Here is a 16,441-nt window from a genome sequence, read left to right on the forward strand (position 1 = left end):
TACTAGGTAGTTTGTCTGACTTTAGGAGGACTATCAAAATGAGCAATGATAGTTACCGAGTATAATCCATCATTTGATGTATCAAAACAATGAATGTAGATCTTATTTCAATTACAAAAAAAAGTGGTTCCAGCAAAGTTGGTCGTTGTACCACCTTTGGTTTAGGATGTATTTAGGGAGACTTGCCCCCCCCCCCCCCCCCCCCCCCCCCCCCAAATCAACCATTTAGGTGAGAAGGTCCCTCCAAAAAAAAGCACCCCTCCTTTGCTCCTTCCTTAGTTTGACCTAAGAACAAAGTTAACACCGCTAGGTCAAAGTTATTCAACTCAACTATTCGACTGATAAACACATATCCTTCCTCTTCCATCTTCCTCATAATTCAACTTCTGTTTGCCTTCGTCTTCTCTCTCTCTCTCTCTCTCTCTCTCTCTCTGTCTCTCTCTCTCTCTCTCTCCAAAATCTATCACCATCAAGTCAATCAATTTTCTTCTCATTCTCTCGATATATCTTCCTCTCTCTCTCTCTCGCTCCATCTCGGTTTCTCTCTCTGTCTTTCTGTTGGCGAAAAAGTAACACCCTCAGTTTAGTTTTTTTTTATTTTATTTCTTCAAACAACATTGCTAGAATACTTAAATCTACTGGTTAGCAACACAAGGAAGAAGATTTGCAAACTTTATTTCGTCTGGAAGTGGAAGAAAATCAAGAGAAGAAGAAAACTCCCAAATGAGCTTTCCCGTCGCAACAAATCGAAGCTACTGGTGGCATTTTCGGTGGGCTCAGGCCGAAAAATGTTGCATAATTCGACACGAGCCCACCGAAAAATGTTGCATAATGTGGCCCAAACCCACCGAAAATTAGGCTAGTAGCATTAGTAATTATAGGACCAATTTTCGATGGGATCAAGGCGAATTATGTGACATTTACGACTCGAGCCCACCGTAGGTAACGAATCCACCACTATGGTGTTTTCCCACCGGTTATATATTTTTACTAAGAGAAATCATGTTCGGTCTGGTTTCACCGTATCATGTTCACATTATTCGGTGGAACCAGACCGATTTAAGCTCCGTGTTGAACAAAAAAAAAATTAATACAACCAACAAATAGTTCATAAACATGTAAAAAAGTGCTAAGAAATGTTCATATACCTCTTGGGAGATTGAATCTTGTCCAGAAATTGATGTTTTTGGATCCTTTGCTATTTCTCCAAAAGTTGTGAAAGTTGCTTCATCCATGGTGGTTTGCAACAATGAAGATATTTCGAAGCTTCAGAGATGAACACAATGTGAGATGTTGCACAATTTCGGTAGAAGAATTTCTAGGGATTTGGGTTTTGGGAAGATTTATGGTTTCCTTAAAGATTGTTAACATGGAAGAAATATCCCCTTAAAGGGGGTTTGTTTCACCCACTCCATAAGGGGTCCTTTATCCAAATTACGTCAACGACGTTTTACTTAGTCAACGCAATTATAAAGGGCCTTTTAACAAGAATAGGAGGTCCTATATAACTACTCTTTATTTTAAGGCAGACATCACTTTTTTTTTTGTTGTTGAAAGAGGTAGGCAGCACTAGGTGGTGGGAGTTTTTGTTTCATCTTGTTAAAATGCTTTCTATTTCTAGAGTAAAATAAGAGCTAGTTTATTATAGTTTTTACGAAAAATTTCTAAATTGTTGCTAGAATTTGTTATTTTTATCGATAGCAAACTTCTGCTGAATCTGCCTTTGACGAATTTACATTATATACTTGTAGTACGATCGGAAAAGAAAAAGAAACAAATACTTCAAACTTGTTTCGTGCAGAAGAACACTAAAATTGTCTTATAAGTTGTTGTTTTGTGTCCTTTATAAAAATTGAAGCAATCGCTTTCTCAATCAATCCAATTAACAACTTGGTTAATTTAACAAAAAGTTATTAGTGACCCACTTTTCCCCCTGCAAGGCCGATATAAAGTACTCCCATCAAGAAGCGTCAAGAGAAAAACAAGGGAAGGTCCTATGATACTACCACCTAGAAGTTGATTCACTTGATTAACCGAAAACTCATCATTCCCAGTTTCTTCTTCTATTACATAATAATTCTCAAACGAAGACCCATTCTTCATAAACGCCTTCATGAGATTTGAATACGCATTTCTTGCCAAATCTTGAAATTTCTTAGATGTTATTTCCCCATTAACCTGTGTGGTTGTGGTATGGCCAACCAGGACTAACCCATCCATATACGTCTTACTGTTGAAAAATGAAAAGGGGGCTTTTAAACCAAATTTGGGTTTGGGCCCAATATAAAAGTGTGGGTTTGAGTAAATGGTTTACCAAACTAGAAGGGGTAAAAAAGTAAAAGCCTCATAAAATTAATTAAAAGGGTGTAGAGAGTTCTTTTCTTAGTAAAGTTCAAGAACAATCTAGAGAGAGAAAGAAAAAGGAGAATAGTATACAAGAAACTTGAAGAAGAAGACATAGATCTAGTATGAATATTGTGTTTAAGGTAAGAGCTAACTTCAATATCTAGTTTAATATTGTGACAAAACTTTGTGTCTCTTGTTTTATGAGATTGTGTAGATCTAAAGAAGCTTTATTATATGAAAGTATGTTGATGTGAATCTTTTGAGTTTATTTGAGTGTATTGAAGTATCTATACCTCTAATCTCCAACAAATTGGTATCAGAGCCATATTAGTTTATCAATTCAAGCTTTTTCAACATTTTTTTGAGATCTAGGGTTTGTGAAATTTTTGGGGATCTTTTAAGAAAATGTCAAATATGATACAACCTCAAATACCTAGGTTAACTAAAGAGAACTATGAACATTGGTGTATTCAAATGAGTGTATTATTGGGATCTCAAGATTTGTGGGATATTGTTCAAAATGGTTATGTAGAACCAACTCAAGAAGAAGAGAGTTTTATGAATGATGTACAAAAGTGTGTTCTTAAAGACTCAAGAAAGATGGATAAAAAAGCCTTATTTCTTATCTATCAAGGAATTGATGGTCCTACATTTGAAAAAGTGTCCGAAGCAAAATCATCGAAAGAGGCTTGGAATATTCTCAAGAATTCATTTAGAGGAGTTGATAAAGTGGTAAAGGTTCGCCTCCAAATTTTGCGTGGTGAATTTGAAAGATTGAGTATGAATGAAGGAGAACTTGTCTCCGATTATGTTTCAAGAGTATTGTCTAATGTTAACGAAATGAAAAGGTGTGGTGAAAAATGTGATGATGTTCGGGTGATGGAGAAGATTTTACGGTCTTTAACACCTAAATTTGATAATGTGGTTATTGTCGTTGAAGAATCAAAAGATTTGGAATCCATGACGGTAGATGAATTGATGGGAACATTGCAAATCCATGAACAAAGGGTGAATAGAAATGTCGCAACCTCTTCAAATTGTTCGGTTGATCAAGTACTTCAAGCAAAACTCACTTTAGAAGAAAAACAATATACACCCCAAAAAGAAAGAGGCTATGAGAGTTATGGTAGAGGTTATGATAATGGTAGAAGAGGCTTTGGAAACCAAAGAGGAAGAAATTTTTTTAATAGAGGAAGAACAAATGAACCAAGAGGAAGAGGTAGAGGAAACTTTACTAGACCTTATAATAGCCAAGGTAGAGACAAAAGGGATATTGAATGCTATAATTGTCACAAGCTCGGGCATTATAGTAATGAATGTTGGTATAAAAATGAAGTTAAGGAAGAATCAAACCTTGTTGAAGATGAAGTAGAAATTAATGTTGATCCTACATTGTTATTTTCTTGTGATGGTCTTGACGAATCACAAACAAACACTTGGTATTTCGACACCGGTGCAAGTAATCATATTTGTGGAAAAAGAGAATTGTTTGTTGAAGTGAATGAAAGTGTGAAAGGGTGTGTAAAGTTCGGCGACTCCTCAAAGATACCGGTGCTAGGGAAAGGTAATATCCTCATTCAACTAAAAAATGGAAAACATAACTATATTTCCGATGTCTATTATGTTCCCGCAATGAAAAATAATATTTTGAGTTTGGGACAACTTTTAGAAAAAGGTTATGATATAAGATTGAAGGATCTTCATCTCACATTAAGAGATAGAAGTGGAACTCTAATTGCTAAGGTAAAGATGGCAAAGAATAGATTATTTCCCTTGAACATTCAACATGGTGATGCAAAATGCTTGAACTCTATTGTGAAAGATGAATCTTGGTTGTGGCACTTGAGACTTGGGCATCTAAACTTTGATGGGATGAAGACCTTGGCAAGCAAGAATATGGTAAGGGGTTTACCATGTATTGATCACCCAAACAAAGTGTGTGAAGGGTGTATCTTTGGCAAGCATCATCGCACAAGTTTTTCTAAAGAAGGGAGGTGGAGAGCATCTAATATATTGGAGCTTGTGCATACCGATGTTTGTGGTCCATTGAAGCCAATGACAAATGGAGGTAACAATTACTTTCTCACTTTTATTGATGATTTTAGTAGAAAAACATGGGTTTATTTCCTAAAAAATAAATCCGAAGTATTTGAGGCATTCAAAGAGTTCAAGAACATGGTTGAGAAACAAAGTGGTTTTATGATAAAGAAACTAAGGTCCGATAGAGGTGGAGAATATACCTCAAGAGCATTTGATATGTTTTGTAGAGAACATGGGATTGTTCATGAACTTACTCCGTCATACACACCACAACTAAATGGAGTTGCCGAAAGGAAAAATCGCACCATATTAGACATGGCAAGAAGCATGTTAAAAGAAAAAAGTTTGCCTAGAGAATTTTGGGGTGAAGCCGTTGCATGTGCCGTATACTTGTTAAATAGATGTCCCACTAAAAGTGTCTATATGAAGACCCCACAAGAGGCATGGGGTTATTACAAGCCTAGTGTATCTCATTTAAAGATATTTGGATGTATTGCTTATGCAAAGATACCGGAAGCAAGAAGAACAAAACTTGATGACAAAGGTGAGAAATGTATCTTTCTTGGGTATAATGAGCAAATGAAATGTTACAAGTTGTTTAATCCAATTGTCAATAAAGTTCTATTTAGTAGGGATGTGGTATTTGAAGAAGATTTGGCATGGGAATGGAAAGGAAAAGAAATTGTTCAAGTTGAACTTAGACTTGAAGGAGAAGAAGAAGAAGAAGATGTGCCACCAAGAGAAGTTCAAAGAGACCCACAAACACCATCGTCCTCATCTCCATCATCCTCATCATCGGGGGGAAGTTCTAATGAAGGGCCAATGAAAACAAGAAGTTTGAGAGAGATATATGAAGTTGTGGATAATGAAGAAGAATTAAATTTGTGTTGTTTTCTCATGGATTGTGATCCTATTAGTTATGAAGAAGCCATCCAAGAAGAAAAATGGGAAAATGCTATGAATGAAGAAATTAATGCAATTGAAAAAAATGATACTTGGGAGTTGACAAATTTGCCAAAAGGATACAAACCTATTGGTGTGAATTGGGTGTATAAGACAAAGAAGAATGCAAGTGGAGAAGTCCAAAGATACAAAGCAAGACTTGTAGCTAAAGGTTACAAGCAAAGAGCCGGCATTGATTATAGTGAGGTATTTGCTCCCGTCGCTCGTATGGAAACAATTAGATTGTTAATCTCTATAGCGGCTCAATATTCATGGAAAATTTATCAACTTGATGTCAAGTCGGCATTCTTGAATGGTATCCTTGAGGAGGAGATATATGTTGAACAACCTTTAGGGTATGTTAGAAAGGGCAAAGAAGATAAAGTTTATAAGTTGAAGAAGGCCCTTTATGGGTTAAAGCAAGCTCCACGTGCATGGAATGCAAGAATTGATAAGTATTTTCAAGAAAATGGATTTGAAAAGTGTCCTCATGAGCACACTTTATATATGAAAGTGAAAGAAGGTGGAGGTATGTTATTTGTTTGTCTCTATGTTGATGATTTGATATTCCCCGGTAATGATTCAAGACTATTTGATGAGTTCAAGAAGAGCATGATTAAGGAATTTGATATGACCGATATTGGGTTGATGGGTCATTTCCTTGGTATTGAAGTGAAGCAAATGGAAAATGGCATATTTATTTCTCAAAGTGGATATGCTAAGGAAGTTCTTAAAAGGTTTAAAATGGAGTTATGTAATCCGGTAAACACCCCTCTTGAAAGTGGAGTGGAGTTGAGAAAATGCTCAAGAAGAAGTGATGTCGATCCTACATATTTCAAAAGTTTGATTGGAAGTCTACGTTATCTTACATGTACAAGACCGGATATTCTTTATGGAGTTGGGCTAGTGAGTAGGTACATGGAGACACCGGATGAATCTCATCTTAATGTTGCAAAGAGGCTCCTTCGATATATTAAAGGTACGCTCAATGATGGTTTATTTTTCTCTTGTGAACAAGATTTTAAGCTTATCGGTTATTCCGATAGTGATTGGGGTAGAGACTTAGATGAAAGAAAGAGTACATCGGGGTTTGTATTTTTTATGGGTTACACGGCATTTACTTGGTCTTCTAAAAAACAACCCATTGTGACTTTATCTACTTGTGAGGCGGAATATGTAGCCGCTAGCTCTATGGTTTGTCATGCAATTTGGTTAAGAAATATGTTGAAGCATCTTCAATGCCCTCAAGTTGGTCCAACCGAAGTGTTCCTTGATAACAAATCGGCTATTGCTTTAGCCAAGAATCCCGTTTGTCATGAAAGAAGCAAGCACATTGATACACGCTACCATTTTATTCGTGAACATGTTAAGGAAGGTGATATTGAAGTGATGTATTGCAAGTTTCAAGATCAAATAGCGGATATATTTACGAAGCCCTTGAAGCATGATGTCTTTGAGAGATTGAAGTGGATGTTAGGTATGAGAAGCTATGGAAATTTGGTTTAAGGGGGGATGTTGAAAAATGAAAAGGGGGCTTTTAAACCAAATTTGGGTTTGGGCCCAATATAAAAGTGTGGGTTTGAGTAAATGGTTTACCAAACTAGAAGGGGTAAAAAAGTAAAAGCCTCATAAAATTAATTAAAAGGGTGTAGAGAGTTCTTTTCTTAGTAAAGTTCAAGAACAATCTAGAGAGAGAAAGAAAAAGGAGAATAGTATACAAGAAACTTGAAGAAGAAGACATAGATCTAGTATGAATATTGTGTTTAAGGTAAGAGCTAACTTCAATATCTAGTTTAATATTGTGACAAAACTTTGTGTCTCTTGTTTTATGAGATTGTGTAGATCTAAAGAAGCTTTATTATATGAAAGTATGTTGATGTGAATCTTTTGAGTTTATTTGAGTGTATTGAAGTATCTATACCTCTAATCTCCAACACTTACAAGAAGTTAAAATAGCTTCAGCACGTTCACCAAAATAGTGAGAAACAAATACTTCAAAATTCTTCGGTGGGTTATTGAGAATTGCTAAAATTGATTTACAACTTAAGATATAAGCGTACTCATTATAGGCCAATAACTCTTTTCGAGAATATATAACTGCAGTAGGTTCATTATAATATGGATTCTCATTCAAAACTAAAGCTTGGATTGATAATAAAACTTGTAGTACACTTGAATTATTTGGTACCCATTTCTCACTTTTTTTACCATCCCAAGTATTTATAATGCTTAAACAAACCTTCCCATTATCATATAAGTTTGGATTTAATCGAAATCCAAATGAATGATAATAAACTTTTGGGGGTGAATTAGGGTAATCTGAAGGAAATTGAATATCAAAGAAGAAGAGACAATCATGATAAGGAGTACCTGATGGACCAATAATTACCGCTCTTAATAGATCCATACGTTCTTCATAAACCCTAACAAAGAATCAGCTGGTAAACATTCTTCTAAGATCTTCCACTCTTTCATTATTTTCTTACATGTTTCTTTACTATAATTGACTTGTTTTGATGAACCACCATAATAATGATGATCACTAATGGAGTTTTGAATAGGTGGAATTATATCAAACTGCTTGAATTCTTCTTTTGTAATTGACTTTTCGGCTGCTACAGATTTTCCTTTACCTACTACTACTTCAATCATCTCTTCATCTTCATGATTTGTCATATTTTTTACTTTTCAATTACTTCACTAGAGACGCAAGGTTTTGTAGTGGTACTAATGGTTCTATTTATGTTGTTATTAATAAGCTGGTTTTAGTAAACCCTAAAACAGAGTTCTCAAACAAAATAGTAAACCCTAATAAGGTGGTTTTAATATTTTCTAAGAGTTGTTTGTTTTCAGTTTTAAGAATGATTCCAAATATTCTTGTTGGGAAGTGATAAAAATGGGATTAGAACGTGTACTCTAGTCCCATGTTTAAGAAGGCCCCGGCTTTGAGAATAAAGAAAAATCTCGGGAGAAAAATGATTTCTGTGAACAAAATTTGATTACGGGGGCATATTTATTCGGTCCAAAAATTGACTAATTTGAATTGTACTCCATAATCTTCATCTTCTTTTCACTCTCCTGCTCATCTTCTCTCTCTCTCTCTCTCTCTCTCTATCTCTCTACAGATGATTCTATATCTCTCTCTGATCACTATTTCTTTCTCTATCGGTTTCCCTCACCGTTTCTCTGTCTCTCTCAGTTTTTAACTGGTTCTCTCTTTCACTCTCGAATCTGAAACCCTAAAGAAAGGAGGACTTCCTCATACCTATTGTAAGATGAACCCAATGAGAAGAAAAAGGTGAACATAAAATATAGAGAGAAAGTGATGTAAAACAAAGAGGGGAAGTAACGATGTAGCAGAAAACAAAGAGACTGAAATTGGGGATAAAAAACTTGTTGAGTGTCTTGCAATGGGATTTTTCGAGCTTTTTAGATTTGCATATAGATAGGACTACGTTCTAATGGCTATAGGATTTAGGAACAGTTGGAGCTATTGTTCATGGCTATTCTAATACTAACAACATAGATAACATGATGCAGGAAGTTTTCAAGATAATTTCATGGAAGATCAAATACTAACAGCATAAAACGTGCAAGAAGTTTTAAAAGTAGTTTCATAGAAGATAAAATTTTGTGAATAAATTCTCTATTCTTTTTTATTGATTTTGTTGATTACAATGGATCGCCGTTTTGTTTTTCTCTGAATTTTCAGAAAGCATTTTACTTTGTTGTGGCTGGTATTTCAATTTGGACGTGTTCTTGGGCATGTCATGTCCAAGATTGGATCTCTATTTTATGTTGGGTTAATTTCGTTTTGACCCCCAATTTGTGACAAACTCACCGTTTTGGCCTCCATAGGTGTCCGACAGTTCGATTTGGCCCCCAAATTTTTTCTAATCATCCCCATTCTACCATCATGGAAATTCTGTAATTTAATTCATTTGTTTTTCTTTGTCCACCCCACTTCAAATTTCCACATCACCTTCTCCACATAAGAGTTTGTCTTCTTCTTCCCCCTTTCAACAAAAAAAAAATCTTGTTCTTCTCCAATCTTTTTTCTCTCTTCCAACTTTCTCTTCCACGTTTCTCTCTCCCTTCCACTTTCTCTTTCTCTCTCTCTCTTCTCTGTTCCGGTGAAGGGTTTCCCTTCGCCGGAAATCATCTGGATCTGGGGCAAATCCAGATCCAGAATTCTGTGTGTAAGCCCCCTCATTTTTCAACTTCAAGAATGTCAATTTTAGGTTAGATGTGTTTGTCTTAGAAAAGTTCTTCAACATATAGATAAAGCCCTAATTTTGCGAAATCTTCAATTAAGGAAAGTTATTAATGTGGGTAAGTGAGGTTTTGACTGTAAATTTGCTTGGTGATCTTCAATTAAGGAATAAGAAGAGAGAGGTGAGGTGGAGAGAGAGAGAGGTGAGGTGGAACTATCTTTTTTTTTTTAATATTTTTATTTTGAAATTAGGAAGGGTAATTATGGCATTTACTTGAAAATAGGTGGTCAAATTTGAATTTATTAAAAATAGGGGGTCAAGAAGGAAGCTGGTCACAAAGTAAGGGGCTAAAAAAGAAATAACTCAATAAAATAACTTATTTGAAGAAAAAAATAACCGTATCATGAGAAAAAGTAACTAATTTAAGAAAAAAAGAAACAAAAGATATTCAAAGAGTTAAAAAAGAAAGTGAAATCTCTTGCAATAAAATAATAACTAATTTAAGAAAAGAAAATAAAATAAAATAGTACCAAAAAATAGGGGTGAGCAACGGTCGGTTTTTTTCGGTTTTGGCTCGAGCCGAAGCCGAACCAATAAGTCACGGTTTGACTAAATCGTCGGCCGAAGTCGAGCCGATCATTCGGCCGGCCGACATGGTTCGACTCGGTTTGGTTCGGCTCGGTTGAGTTCGATTGATCGGTTTAACCGATCACAATTTGGAGAAAATTGTAAACTAATGTCATTCGTTTCATTGCATACATCGAAAATAAAATTTAAGAACTCATCATACTTTTCCACCATTACATATGCTAAAAATAAAAATTAAAAATTCATCGTACTTTTCCACGATTACAAAAATAAATAAATAAATAAATAGAAGTACGAATACAAATCTATAATTTTAAGTTATTAACTAAGAATAGGTTGTGGTAAATAAAAAATCAGTGAAGACTTACCTTTAAAACCTTTCGATCAAGTTGAATAGGTGGTTGATGAAGCCGACAACAACAACTAGGGAGGAGGACGGATAGTAGTATGGAAGATTCGATTAGGGGTTTTCTAATTTTTTTACTTTTTAGTTTAGCACTTTCTAACTTTACAAAATTATTATTTCATTTTTCCTTAGGGTTCGGTCGGTTCGGTTTGGGCGGTTTCTAGAAACTCAAGTCGAGGCCAAACCAAGCCGAATTTGGATTGTTCGGTTTTTCGGCCGAACCGAGTCGAACGGTGATCGGTTCGGCCTAAAAATCGGTCGGTGCGGTTCGACTTGGTTTGGTTCGGCCAATTGGTTCGGTTTTTGCTCACCCCTACCAAAAAATTAGGATATCGAGAACATAACAATATTAGATATAGGGTGACACGTTTGGAGAGAGCGCCTAAAACAATACTATGGGTGCGACTCTAGAAGCACTGGGTTATAATTTCGTCACATTTGATTAATACAACTGAGTCAGTGCTAAACAAACACTCATAAATTTTCCAAGATTATTCTTGTGACGATGTTTCATCGTCAAGACGGGAAAATCAAGTGAAAGAAGAATATATATTTTGTAGGAGAATAGGAAAGAAGAAATTTATTCATACTCATCAAAGTTGCACTCCAAGGTTAGTATATATCTTTCTCTATTATCAATAACTAGGGTATATCCCGTGCCCTAGGGCACAGACACTTGTATCAATCAAATGTTACGAAGGTTATTGTTATATTTCATTGAGAGAGAGAGAGAGTTTTTTATTAGTTATTATTTTTTTGTTTCTTTCTCTTAAATTAATTACTATTTTATTGAGAGAGAGAGAGAGATTTTTTTTTAACCCTTGAAATTTATTTTGTTTCTTTTTTTCCTAAATTAGTTATTTTATTTCTAAGAAGGAAAGAATTATTGTTTTTTAAATAGGTAACTTTATTTCTACGAAGGACTATATCTTAAAATTTGAGAAGGGCTTCTAGACAATATCATTTATTAAAAAAGGATGTTTGTCCCAGTCATCGTTTTTCCTTCTGTTTTATATAATAGATTTTGTCTTTTTTGAAGATTTCTGACCTTGTTTAGTCAGATTTATTAGTGAAACTTTCTAAGGTGACTTTTTCGAGTAAGATTCGGTTTCTGGTGACTAGTTGACCGAGTTCATTACAACCCAGCTAATTAATCTATTTTTTTTCAAATCATAAGCTAATTAATCCACTAACATTGTTTTTCTTTAGGTAGAACAAAAACCATACCCATTTTAACCCGTCTGGACTAAAGGTAACCTGGTTTTTTGTCAAACCCACCCACACAGACCGAGGCAAATAGACTTCGCAGACTGAGTCAACTGTAGATGACTACGCTGACCCATGGTACAAACCTGGAAACCTGACCCGACTAAACCTGGGTTCCCTTTTGTCGTCGACCACCAGAGCTAGGATTTCGTGTTTTTGTCGGAAACAACCATTAAAAGACCATCATTGGTATCTTCCAACTTATCCTCTATCATCTATGATGATTTCCAAACCCGGAAGTTTATTTTTTTGGAACTTTCTCTATCTACAAACCAAACCATTGACGGTCGATTTTTGGCCGAGTTTGATTGATATGGATTATACAAATCATCGATTGGGAGTCTAATACACATTACATGCGATTTCTGTTGTTTGACATTAACCCTAAATGGAGTTTGAGAAACCCTCATTTTGGAAAACTCTAGTTATTTTGCTAAAGTTCTTATTTTCTCCAATTTATTTGGAACAACTTCTCTGTTTTGTGACAGTCGTTTGCCACCGTTCTTTACCGTTGGAAATTTTCTTTTGCAATGGATTACTTCTGTCACTTATATCTAACTATTTCTAGTTGTGACCCCATTTTTCTGCCACCTTTCTAATCTATTTGTGACATTAAATAGATTAATTTCATCTATTTCTCTTTCCGGACCCACCCTTGATATTTCCAACATCATACTTTGTTTATGATGACTTCTCTTTCTTACCAATTATATTTGGCATTTTCTCACCACAAATAGAATATCCCTATTTTGACTTTTCTTTATAGATTTACTCGAAATATTTTCCATGTCATACTTTGTCTATGATAACTTTTATTTCTTTCCAAGTTATATTTTTGGAAATTTCTTTCAATAAATAGAATATATTTATTTTTTACCTTTACTTCCCGAATTATATCCGAGACCTTGTTTTTTTTTCTTTTGTCACAATGAATTTCTTGTCGACCACAACAACGAAATTATTTCCGTTGTTTTCCCTCTCAGTCTATTTCAGACTCTCTCTTATCTGACAATCGATCTTTTGTCGACAATTTTTACAACACCATTCTCTTTTGGTTGTTACTTTTCTAATATTTTTTGACAATCCAACAATAATTTCCTTGTCGATTTCCAACGGAACAATATTATTTTGTTGACACTCATTCGACAATGTTTAACTTGTCAATTTTAAACACAATAAATTATTTTGTTGTCACTCATTAAGTTCATACTTGACGTTTTTATGCGACAAGATGTGGATCATCACAACCTTTTTGTTGTCGACATTTTCTTTCACATTGTTCCTACAATCACCAACTTTATATACATGACAATAATATATGTAATTTCGTTGTCATTGATTGACGTTCATTCTATTACCAAAGGCTCCAAATAATGGCAAAAGGAGCAACAAACCTGATGAAGCTATTTATGGTTCTTGTTATAGGAATAGTTAAGTTGTCGAAGATGTCTTTGGTAAGATTAGCATGTTACCAAACACTACTAAGTGAAGGAGTAACGTCTTTCTAAATATTTGTCGAGAACGAACATCTGAAAAATAAATGTTCTAGAGTCTCTTCTTCCATCTTACACAACGAACATCGATCTGGAAACGAGAAACCTCTTCTTTGAAGAAGATCACAAGTTGGGAGAGAGTTGAGATAAGCTGCCCAAATGATAAAAGAAATTTTTGGAGGGACAAAGCTATTCCAAATAACTTTGTTGGGAAATTCTCTGAGAAGATTATCTTGGTTGCTAGCATAGAAGAAGTTGTTATGATGATGGTAAAGTGAAGCTACTGAGAATTCTCCATTAACACTTGGACTCCAAAATCTCTAGAGGAAGAGTCATCATTAAATGATAACAGAGGGTTGGAGATTATATTAAGGAGATTAGACGCCTCTATGACTTCTTCTTCTTTGCAAACTCTGGATAGCTTGAGATCCCAATCAAAAGAATTATTGACACTAATCCTCATATCCTTAATAGAACAATCTTTAGAATTTGAAAATCCTATAGCTATTTCTTAGCATATCCCTTGATATTTAGGGTTTATGTTTCTTGAGTGGGTTGTAAATGAACTAAATCAGATCAAGCTCTTTCTGCAATAGATGATATTTGGGAGCAACACAAATGAGTGACACTATTGATATGGCACCAATCAACTGTGAAGCAAGTCGACCCCTTTTAGCCAATACATTAGGAATTAGGATGCTTTATCTAAGCTATAAGCCTAATGTATCTATATTTTCTTGTCTTTTGTCTGTGTATTGAATGGTTAGCCATCTAGGCTTCTGCCATTGCATTGTTTTGTGTTTTCATTAATGATACTATTTTATTTCTCCAAAAAAAAAAAATAAGAGCTAGTTTAACAAAAAAAAAAGATTAACATTAGAGTTTATGTGTGCACTTCATCAATTTTATTATTGTTTCCAAGAAAAAAAAATCCCAAATTGTTGCTGGAATTTGCTATTTTCATCGATAGGAGACTTCCGCTGAAGCTGCCTTTGACGAGTTTACATCATATAGTTGTAGTATCATCCGAAAAGAAAAAGAAACAAATACTTCAAACTTCTTTGTGCCTTTTAGGAACACTAAAGTTGTCTTATAACTTCATGTTGTTTGTCCTTTAAGTATAACAAGCAAGATAATTTTTTCGTTAAACTAGCAAATTATTTCTTGTTTAGCGTAGTAAATAATGTGATTTGTTTTCTCTGGCATCACTCGGGTTTACCACGAGATGCTCAAAGCATGTTTTAATCTTAACGACAAGAAACTTAAACAAATAAAGTCAACGAGGTAACTTAAGTTACTAACAACGTCAAACTTTAATGGAAAAAACACAAAAAACATTAAACAATTGTTCTAAGAACAAAGGATAAAAATTAAAGCAATCACTTTCTTAACAACAAAAAGTTATTTATGACCAACTTTTCCCCGTGTAAGCACATTGATAATATAAACTCCTACCAACACAACCCCAAAGAGAACAATGGAGGGTCCCATGGTACTACCACCTAGAAGTTGATTCACTTGATTAACAGAAAACTCATCATTCTCCATTTCTTCTTCTATTATATGATAATTCTCTAACCAAGACCCATTCTTCACAAACGCCTTCATGAGATTTGAATACGCATTTCTTGCCAAATCTTGAAATTTCTTAGACGCTACTTCCCCATTAACCTCCGTGGTTGTGGTATGACCAACCTTGACTGATCCATCCATATACGTCTTGCAAGAAGTTAAAATAGCTTCAGCACGATCACGAAAATACTGAGAAACAAATACTTCAAAATTCCTTGGTGGGTTATTAAGGATTAATAAAATCGACTTACAACTTAACATATACGCGTACTCATTATAAGCCAATGATTGCTTTTGATGATTGGGAAGATTTCTATTGGTAACAGGTTCATTAAAAAATGGATCCTTGTTCAAAACTAGAGCTTGGATTGATAACAAAACTTGTAGTATAGTTGAATTATTTGGTACCCATTTCTCACTTTTTTCACCTATCCAAGTATTTATAATGCTTAAACAAACATACCCACTTGCATATAAGTTTGGATTTAATCGAAATCCGAATGAATGATAATGAACTTTTGGTGGTGAATTAGGGTAATCTGAAGGAAATTGAATATCAAAGAAGAAGAGACAATCATGGTAAGGAGTACCTGATGGACCAATTATTACTGCTCTTAATAGATCGATACGCTTTTCATAAACCCTAACAAAGATTGAATCAGGTAAACCTTCTTCTAAAATCTTCCACTCTTTCATTATTTTCTTACATGTTTGTTTACTATAATTGACTTGTTTTGATGAACCACCATAATAATGATGATCACTAATGGAGTTTTCAATAGCTGGAATTATATCAAACTGTTTGAATTCTTCTTCCCTTGTTGAGTTTTCTGCTGCTACTGATTTTCCTATGTCTACTACTACTTCAATAATCCCTTCTTCAATATTTCTCATGTTTGCTTTTGGATTACTTTACTGAAAACTAGGGTTTTAGTAAACCCTAAAGACTGAAGGTTTAGTAGTGTACTAATGGTCTCTATTTATGTTGTTATTACTATAAGCTGGTTTTAGGAAACCCTAAAACAGAGTTCTCAAACAAAATAGGAAGGGGCCGGAGAATTAAAGCTTCCCAAACTTCTAATATTTTCTGTTTTTAGGAGTTGTTTGTTTTCAGTTTTAAGAATGGTATATTCTTAAAATTTTAGGGTTTATCTGGAAGGCCAGCGCTTTGGGGAAAGCTAAATAGTTTCCGGGGTGTGAAGACTTAAAAATTGGTCAATTTTATTCTTAAGAACAGACCGGAATTCCGGCGAAGGAAAACCGCCGGAGTTTCTAGAGAGAGAGAGTGAAATTTTTTTTTTTTTTTTCATGGTCGCTGGCCGGAAAATTTTCCGGCCGGCGACCTAATCGGAGAAGACAGAGGTGAGGTGGAAAGAGAGTGAGGTGAGGTGGAGAGAAAGTGAGGTGAGGAGGAGTGTTTTTTTTATTTCCCCGGAAAATTTCTAAAATTCTACATATTCCCTTTAAAATTTCACACTCCGAAAACTATTTAGCTTTCCCCAAAGCGCTGGCCATCTGGAAGTGCTAAAAATGCGACTAGAACCTGTAGTCTAGTTCCATGTTTAAGAACCGTG

The 16,441-nt window shown here is 34.8% G+C and overlaps 2 pseudogenes; both read right to left on the minus strand.

The window, feature by feature from the left end:
* Positions 1–7,243: 7,243 nt before the first annotated feature.
* Positions 7,244–8,004, minus strand: LOC147569976 (putative ubiquitin-conjugating enzyme E2 38 pseudogene; annotated as a pseudogene).
* A 6,692-nt stretch (positions 8,005–14,696) lies between these two features.
* On the minus strand, positions 14,697–15,761 carry LOC147569977 (putative ubiquitin-conjugating enzyme E2 38 pseudogene; annotated as a pseudogene).
* Between the last annotated feature and the right edge of the window lie 680 nt (positions 15,762–16,441).

This window comes from Eschscholzia californica, unplaced genomic scaffold (genome assembly GCF_041429995.1).
Source record: "Eschscholzia californica isolate CP2 unplaced genomic scaffold, dmEscCali1.0.p SCAF_1, whole genome shotgun sequence".
Classification (NCBI taxonomy): Eukaryota; Viridiplantae; Streptophyta; class Magnoliopsida; order Ranunculales; family Papaveraceae; genus Eschscholzia; species Eschscholzia californica.